Below are 9,628 nucleotides of genomic sequence, written 5' to 3' on the forward strand. Positions count from 1 at the left end.
ACATAAACTCACTTAGTATTGTTTGTTTGAATCTTCCCATTGATGTTTAAGACTGTAACTGGTCAGTCTCTAATTGGCATATGTGCATACTGTGCGTATTGCCTCAATATAGCCTAAATTCACAAGCATTGTAAGCAAAGATGGATAGTGGCTAACAGTGGAATCTAGGATGTGCGTTTCGTCCTATTTGGGATTCATCAGCTAGATGTACCTGCATCTCAGAGTTGATGTTCACTCTGGGACTCTAACCCAATGGTCGAGTGGATAACGCGTTGGCGTTTGAAGCGGAAGGTACTGGGTTCGATTCCCAGAGTGGACATCAACTCTGAGATGCAGGTACATCCATGTGACGAGTCCCATATAGGACCCTGGTTTCCACTGCTAGCCACTGTCCATCTTTACTTACAATGCTTGACACAAACTGTTATCAACATACAACAGGCTGGTTGTTGTTCGATATCTATTGATCAGTGAATAGTAAAGAATATCATTTATGTTTAGTTCTTTGAGTTGACAGCTTTCAATCAATTAAATTGACTAATGGTTACTGTTATAAATGAATCAACAACATATACACCGAGTTTTCATTTTAGGTCATTGAAGATCCATCACAACCCGGATAGATCAGATGTAAAGTCTTATATTATGAAACTTATTGACTCTGATTTGCATCTCATAGGATCCATAATTCACCTAGTGACTGAAGATGCACCTCAGTGGCAAGCACTGACTAGAATGAAACCCAATTTACTATCTCCCACATTCACAGCCTATTTCGGCTTGATCTTGTACAAATGTTATTTTCTATTTTATGGTATGATCTATTTGGTTGGTATATAAACCCAGTATGTTTGAAATACATAATTCATATCGCAGAGCCTGATATTTGTGTTCTGAACTTAACATTAAGTCAGTCAGCTACAACGTAGGATCAGTCACACGTATGCATCAGTCCAAGTTGCTATACCACACTCATTAGCACATCAAGATGAACACCGGATTCATAGAAGTAATTAATTTAGTGGTGTTAATATATGAAAGAAAGGTTGTATATAAGGATACTGTACAGGAAGAAAGACAGATATAATGTAATTTTAATCTCAAGGCTTAAGAGAAGATAAAGAGTGTATACACCTTCGTCATCGTGATCGATTCTGAGCCATATCACGTAGAGTCTCCAACCATTGATTACGATAGTCTCTCAGACTCCAACCAAATATCCTGCATCTACCAACTTGGCTTAGACTAGAAGTTAGTGACTTTAAGCTCTGACTTAACAGGTAGAGTTGGTCAGGAAGCAAGGACCGCTAAGGATTCTAGACTTCATTGGTTTAGTCGATAAATCATTGATCTGTACTTGTCCATATCATTACGTCATAGATTAATAGAGCACAACCCTTCCCCCCACCACCACCACCAAGTTAACACAAGTTTAAGCTTACATTCAAGTATAATTACCTATGATAAACTTCATTCATAATGTCATATCTCATTAGATGATTGTCTTCTCTTTTGTCTAAACATCATTTTGTGTATTAGATTGTGAAATGAAAAATATTTTTTTTGTTTTCAATCGAAAGATTTTTTTTTCAAATTGAGACAATATTAGATCATTTGAATAAACAAAAATTTAATGAATATGTAGATTAATCACTTGGTTTCTTATATGGTTAACTTTGTTTTTTTTGTAAGCGAGTTAGTTTTCTACTGGATGATGTCGGTAACCACATGCCTAACCCGCCTCGTTTATCCGGGATTCGGACAAGCAGTAGTTTCAGAAGGGTTTCAGGTAGAGACATCATCCAGAAGATATAAGTGTTTATTAACAGTTGTCAAAACAAAATACTTCGGATCCGTTGACCAGACACTATACGCAACAACCTACTGTAGGAGAGAAAAAACCAGATTCCAGTAGAGGTAGAAATCAGAAAGAAGCTCTAGAAATGGATAGGACATACATTGAGGAAAGTAGCCAACTGTGTTACAAGGCAAGCCTTCACTTGGATTCCTCAAGGTCAAAGGAGGGCCAAAGAACACATTACGCTGAGAAATGGATGAGAGCGAACAGCGATTGGAAAGAACTAGGAAGGAAGGCCTATGACAGAGTGGGTTGAAGAAGGCTAATCGGCGGCTTATACTCCATGAGAGGGTAACAGATGTAAGTAAGCAAGTAAGTTATTCACTCTGTTAATAATAATCATAAATTCACCAACATTTCTCAGTCGAGATCTTTTTATTCAGTATTCATTCTTAAAATCTTTTAGTTAAAATTGGTTCATTATCATTTACCAACATAAAATGAGAAAACTAGTACGAAACTACAGCTAGCGTCAGGCAGCTATTTCTTTTTTGCATAAAGTTCTTCATTAGTTGATGGTCACACCTTAGGAGATTAAACTTAAGGTTCTTAGGTTTGGTGGTGAGCAGGACACCAGTTGGCAGGTGATAAAGAGTTAAGTAGTTTGTAGTGGTCAAGAGTGAATTCTGTTTGTGTTAGGGATGCTAGACCTTCAAAAATCATTTGATAAACGTCTCATTTTCTAACTTTTACAGCGAGACTATAATTTATGGACGACCTTCGAGTGACGCTGAACTGACCTTGAGAGTGTCCACCTTATAACTAGGACCAAATGAGTTATAAACCAGCATGAACAATTGGAATTATGATTTACATTTGATGGTTATGGTTAGGAATTAGATTTTGGGTTTTCATCACGAACTGACATCACCTATACTTCCAAAACTCTATTTAGCCCAATGGAAGAGTGAATTTCGTGCCGAAATCCGACACCTGCATCTTATACCTGATTGGGTCGTCCATAAATTATAGTTTCGCCACTTGTGCTATGAAAATTTGAATTTCTCATTTGCGCGCTAAAATCACCCATTTTTAGCTTCAGTTTGTATTACCCATCGGAAAGGACCTTGATATCACTGGTTCGTTTCCTCATTTACTATGCGACTTTTTGACGTTTTCCAAGGACACTTTCAACCCGTATATATACTCATGAGGTGTGTGCTCGTTTTTTCAAGTTTCTAGCTACTTGTGGAATATATATTTCCCCTAGACTGAATCGAATCTTCTCTCCATAGTTAGCAAGGTTCATGAGGCAGAGGAATAACTTAGCTTGCCCTGATGTTGTGTTTGCTGACCTTCGTTCATTACCCAGTTCTAGGTAATATCATAATCTCTTGAAACTTAGCAGCTCGACATATTTATATCCAAGTATACAATCGTCAAAAAACCGTGTCTGTAATCTTTAAAAAACTGATTCGTTTTATAAGATTCAAACATTTGTCAACCAACTTCACAGTTTAAAATGCTTCCACTTAGCTGTTCCAGCTTCTACTGACCTGCTGAGAAACCAATGTATTTACAACACGCCTATCATTGGGCGGGGATCAAAATCATGTTTGTCTAAATGAACCACCTTCAACCACTCAATATCTCAGCATTGTGTACGGAATGTTGATTTACTTGAAATGGTGGACACATTGCAACTTGATCGATAATTACTAAGGAATATTTATTTAAACACAAATATTGGTACAAAGTGGGCACCGGATACATATGCGCCATACAAATCTCATTTGATTTGTGTGAGTGAGGGCTGTGATACTGCCCAGGTGCCAAACCGAAGTAGGCGGTTTTCTTAGAGGGCCACACCCAGAACCTTCGACCTAAAGATCTCATCCACAAGTCAGTGGAGCATCGTAAGGAAATGCAGTCCCATGGTAGTCGGTGACCAACGATTGATTGATACGCCATTTGTTCCCTCAGGATACTGAACCCTCAAGATTACAGGTATACCTTACTGACGAGTGCCAAGTAACATGAAACCTAGGTCCAGGATTTCCTGTTAACTACCTCCAACCACCATCTTATCTCAACATAGTGAACGCAATTTCGAGTCATCTAGACTAGTGGCCATACTGCAACTTGGTCGATAGGATTCAATCTGCACTAAGTAGGACCTAACATACATGATATTAATCACCACCCAATGATCAGTCAATTCTGCCAAAACAAATATAGTGTGTTAATTCATTTTATGCTAAATTCATACATGACTCTAGTGACCTATTCACTATACCGATACAATTGGTTAGTAATTAAAATCCGTTTAGATAGGGATTAACCAATCTAGTATTTGACCACAAATGTCTTAGAAATATTGCTCGCATCTGCTGGGATCACCGGGTAAGTAATAGTGAGGTTAGACACAGGGTATTAGGGAATGATGGTAAATCAGTTGATGAGGTCATGTATCTTCATCTACTGAGATGGTTGGGCCACGTGTTACCTATGCCTGAACACCGATTACCACGACGAGCTATACTGACTAGTGTTGGGGATGGTTGGAAGAAGGTTAGGGGCGGCCAATCCAAAACGTGGCATCAGTCCACAAAGTCACTAACTTCTAGTCTAAGCTATGTTGGTAGATGCAGACCACTTGGTTGAGGTCCGCGTGACTATCGTAACCAATGGTTGGAGACTCTAGGTGATATGGCTCAGAATCAATGACAACGACGTAGGTGTATACACTCTTTATCTCCCCCCCCTTGGAGCTTGAGATTAAAGCTGCTTCATAACTTTCTTCCTTGCTATACTATATCCTTATATACAACCTCTCTTTTATATACTACCACCACTAAATTAATTACTTCTGTGAATTCAGTGTTCATCTTGTTGTGCTAATGAATGTGGTATGTCAACTTGGATCGATGCCTATATGTTAGCCTGGTCCTACGTTGTAGCTGACTGATTGACTGAACTAATCTCCTGAATGATGAGCAACTCGTAGAAACAAGTCAATGTTTTGTTGATTAATAATTAACGATTGATCAGTCTACAAAGAATGTCAAAGAATTTTTCGAAAGTTTGATAATCAGGTCAATCAGAAATCAATAAATACAACGAGAACTACTCAATTTACTAACTATAAGGTCAAGAAACCGGGTTAAATGGGGATAACTGTCAAAATAATTATGAAATCAATGACAAGACAAAGGTCAATAAAAATCAGTTAAAAATCAAGTTTGACAAAATAAATTATTAATGATATTATTATCAGTAGACCACCAAGGAAAACCTGGAAGCACTGGACGACAGTTTTGTCCTATTGTGGGACTCCTCAATGGCAATGCGCATCCACGATCTCGCCTCACGAGATTCGAACCCAGGACCTACCAGTCTCGCACCAGGGCACTTAACCTCTAGACCACTGAGCTGGCATTCAACGGTGTTAATGTCTAACTTCAGCCAATCCACGATTTTGAGCAACCGTTCACCAATTGTCCTCAGTGAGTTGATATCTCTACAACAGACTCGGTAGAACTCCACTGGTCACTGCTTCCCACTAGAACTAGAAATATCTCTTGATATCAGTCACTAGTGAGCATATGATTATAGATCAGAAGGGGTTTTGTGAAGATTTTAGTATTTTCATAATTGAAAGCATGAGTCAATTGAAGCTAGACCACTAATGAAAACGTGGAAGCAGTGTTTGACGGCCGTTTCATCCTATTGTAGGACTCCTCAGTGGCAGTGCGCATCTACGATCTCGCCTTACGAGATTCGAACTCAGGACCTACCAGTCTCGCGCCAGAGCACTTAACCTCTAGACCACTGAGCCGGCATCTGATGATGTATCCAAAAATTTGAATAGATCATTTCTATCTGCTACTGATGATGTTATCTAAGAGGAGACACTATCGACCTTCGTGATAATATTAATACCTCCACCAACAATGACAATATATGACTATTCTAATCAGTTTGAAAGCAGTAGTAACTTTGATAAGCTCAATCATTTTCATAAACAGATCACTTGAATGGAATCTTATCATAATTTCTGTCTATTAGACAAAATATTTTACTGAAATGTTAGTCATAATGTAGAAGACTACATCTAATGATTGATATGTTATGAATAGATTGAAAGTTATGTGTATATTCTGATTGATGATGGTTAGATATTTATCAATTTAAACTCAGTTTAATGTTTATCTTATCGATTCAGGATAGTACTCAACTGCGTTACAAGGCAAGCCTTCATTTGGAATCCTCAAGGTCAATTTATTTGTGCAAGGGCTGTGATAATGCCAACGTGCCCAAAATGAAGCAGGTGGTTTCCTTAGGGGGCCACACACAGAGCCTTAGATCTAAAGGTCTTACCCACAAGGCAGTGGGGCAACGTAAGGAGATGCAATCCCATGGTAGACGGTGACCAACAATTGATTCATAGACCATTTGTTTCTTCAGGATACTGCAGACCATGTGCACCATTGGTTTTGAATCAGGGTTTTCCAACTCCCCTAGGTGGACCCTCCGTTCCCACTAACTCGGTTAAAACGTCGTACATTCGCATTTCGTCCTCTCACTTTCGTAAACAACACCCTCTTTGAGAGAAGGCAGTGAGTAGGACTTCCCTGGCAGGGGCTATATACGTGTGGCCATGTGAGAGTATTTGTAGAGGGAGAGAGGACTCTCCCCACTCTCGGCCTTACCAGGGAATTCGGGGGAAGAGGATGACTAAAGAACACATTACCCCGAGAAACGGAGACGGATATGAAAAAAATTTGATAGAACTAGAAAGGAAGGTTCAGGATAGAATGGGTTAGAGAATGCTGATCGGATGCCTATGCTCCGTTGGCGATAACAGAAGTAAGAAGTTCAGAACGGCCAATGCTCCTCGACCGAGGGTAACAGGCGTAAATAAGAAAAGTTATTTATTTTTCCATGTATTTCATTTACAAACGCCTTAAGAATGCATATCAATTTCTGTTTTCTTATTTTATAATTCAATGTCTTACATTTATCAACTGAAAGTTCATCGTTAGCTGAAAAAAAACATATACACTGCAATCAATTAGTAAATAACTCCACAATCTGTTTAGTTCATTAGATATTCCCAGAGGTCACTAATCAGTTCAAGGTATGGCATTAGTCTATAAGATCATTGATTGTTGGACTATTAGATTGAATCCAGACTATGCAGTTATGTCCCTTATAATCAGTAGTTGGAAATGTTGAGTAACATGGATCAAAATCTGTAACAGGGACATGACTCTACTCAATTTTTATTTCCCACTTGAGTTTTAATTTGAATGTATTCTTCCATGCAAACTCTTTTTAACCGTTTTTCATTGTTAAGTCTTTCTCACTATCCATGATCGGCACACACCTCAATTCTTACAGTTAAATCCGAAAAGTCAGACCTGTTTTCAGAAAGAAAAGGTTGTACATTGAGTCAATTAATAAGTCAATATGAGTGTCGAAAAAACAACTTGGATTTCTCAAGAATGATATATTTATACACAAACGAATACTCACTTTCTTACGCCCGTTACTCCCAATGGAGCATAGGCCGCCGACTAGCGTTCTCGAACCCACACTGTCATAGACCTTCCTTTCTAGTTCTATCCAATTGTTGTTCATTCTTCTCATGTTTGTCTCCATTTTTCGACGTAATCTGTTCTTTGATCTTCCTCTTTTCCTTTGGTCTTCAAGATTTCATGTGAAGGCTTGCTTTGTGACGCAGTTGGGTGCTTCCTTCAATGTGTGTCATATCCACGTCCAGCTCTTCATCCTGATTTCTTCCTCCTTTGGATGGAATCTGGTTTGTTCTCTCCCACAATAGAATGTTGCTAATAGTGTCTGGGCAACGGATCCGAAGTATCTTGCGTAGACAACAGTGAATAAACACTTGTATCTTCTGGATGATGATGACTTTCGTAATTCTCAAAGTTTCCGCCCCATACATTAGAACTGTCTTGACATTTGTATTGTAAATTCTGATCTTGTCACTCGAATAACCGATTAGTTTATGTATAAGAAGTTTGTATATCCGTATCAAAGTCAGTCATTGTACAATATGACAATTTGTTTTGAAGAATATTTGTTTACTTTTACTTACTTACGCCTGTTACCCCCCGTCAAGGAGCATAGGCTGCTAACCAACATTCTCCAATCCACTCTGTCCTGAACCTTCCTTTCTAGTTCTATCCAATTGTTGTTCATTCTTCTCATATCTGTCTCTATTTCTCGGCATAATGCGTTCTTTGGTCATCCCTGACGAATGCAAGTGAGGAATTGCCTTGTAACGCAGTTTTCTGCTTTCCTTAATCTATGTTCTATTCACTTATACTAAGCTTTAAATTGATTATATCTAACTGAATAAATACAATCATTCATAAAATTGGGTATTTCAATTTACCTAAATTTTTGTATAAACTATACTACGCACAAGCAAGTGGCTATCAGGACTCAGTAGTTAAGTGGATAACGCGATGGCGTTTGAAGCGAGGGTACTGGGTCCGAGTCCCAGAGTGAACATCAACTCTGAGATGCAGGTACATCCATCTGACGAGTCCCAAATAGGACGAAACGCGCGTCCTGGATTCCACTACTAGCCAATATCCATCTCTACTTACAATGCTTGTGAATTAAGGCTATATTGAGGCAATACGCACAGTATGCACATATGCCAATTAGAGACTGACCAGTTTCAGTTCTAAAACATCAATGGGAAGATTCAAACAAACAATACTAAGTGAATTTATACTACGTTACTATTTATTAATTTTTATAAAACTAAAATCATCACATGAACAGGGGAAAATTCTACCTTCTTTCTATTGATTATCCAATACCTAGAAACATATGACTATACTTTAATTCAATGAAATGAAGAGATCAACGGTTTGTACTATGATATATACATAGAGAGAGGGGGGAGGGGAAGAAGAAAAGAAGGGGGGAAAGGGTGAGAAAGGATGAACGAATGTAGCATGAGAGAAATGTACACAATATGTAAAGATCCAAAAGTATATTGTTTAATTACACAATAGGGAATAATTTAGTGATTAAAATAAAGTTCTTTTGTAAAGAAAAACAATATTACAAATAACATAGAGACATCATATGTTAAACAAATTCACTAAATCAGTTGTAAATCTTCATCGACTGAAATGGTTAGGCCACGTGTTACGTATGCCTGAACACCGATTACCACGACATTCAGTGCTGACTAGTGTTGGGGATGGTTGGAAAAAAGTTAGAGGAGGCCAAACCGAAACGTGGCATCAGTGCTTAAAGTCACTAACTTCTAGTCTGAGCCATGTTGGTAGATGCAGACTACTTGCTTGAGGTCCGCGTGACTATCGTAACCAATGGTTGGAGACTCTGAGTGACATGACATGGCTCAGAATCGATCACAATAGCGTAGGTGGATATACTCTTTATCTTCCCTTAAACCTTGAGATTAAAATTGCTTCATGTCTGTCTTTCTTTCTATACTATATCCTTATATACAACCTTTCTTTTATATATTAACACCATTAAATTAACTACTTTTATGAATTCGGTGTTCATTTTTTTGTGCTAACGAGGTATGGCAACTTGGACTGATGCATATATGTGCCTGGTCCTACGTTGTAGCTGACTGACTGACTGAAATTCACTAAAATTTTTCATAAGAAGTTATTATCCCCATCCAACGGTGTTAATGTCACACTTCAAACAATCCAGTGCTTCCGGGTTTTTCATGGTGGTCTAGCTTCAATTGACTCATGATTCCAAATATGAAATTACTGAAATCTCCACAAAAAAGCTCTTCTGAAAAGT

The 9,628-nt window shown here is 38.3% G+C and overlaps 1 non-coding gene across 1 annotated transcript; it reads left to right on the forward strand.

The window, feature by feature from the left end:
* Window positions 1-247: 247 nt before the first annotated feature.
* Window positions 248-318, forward strand: Smp_tRNA_00050_Pseudo_TTG.1.1. Its single transcript has one exon. It is a non-coding gene (tRNA).
* Window positions 319-9,628: the final 9,310 nt, after the last annotated feature.

The sequence above is a fragment of the Schistosoma mansoni genome (genome assembly GCF_000237925.1).
Source record: "Schistosoma mansoni, WGS project CABG00000000 data, supercontig 0080, strain Puerto Rico, whole genome shotgun sequence".
In the NCBI taxonomy this organism is placed as follows: domain Eukaryota; kingdom Metazoa; phylum Platyhelminthes; class Trematoda; order Strigeidida; family Schistosomatidae; genus Schistosoma; species Schistosoma mansoni.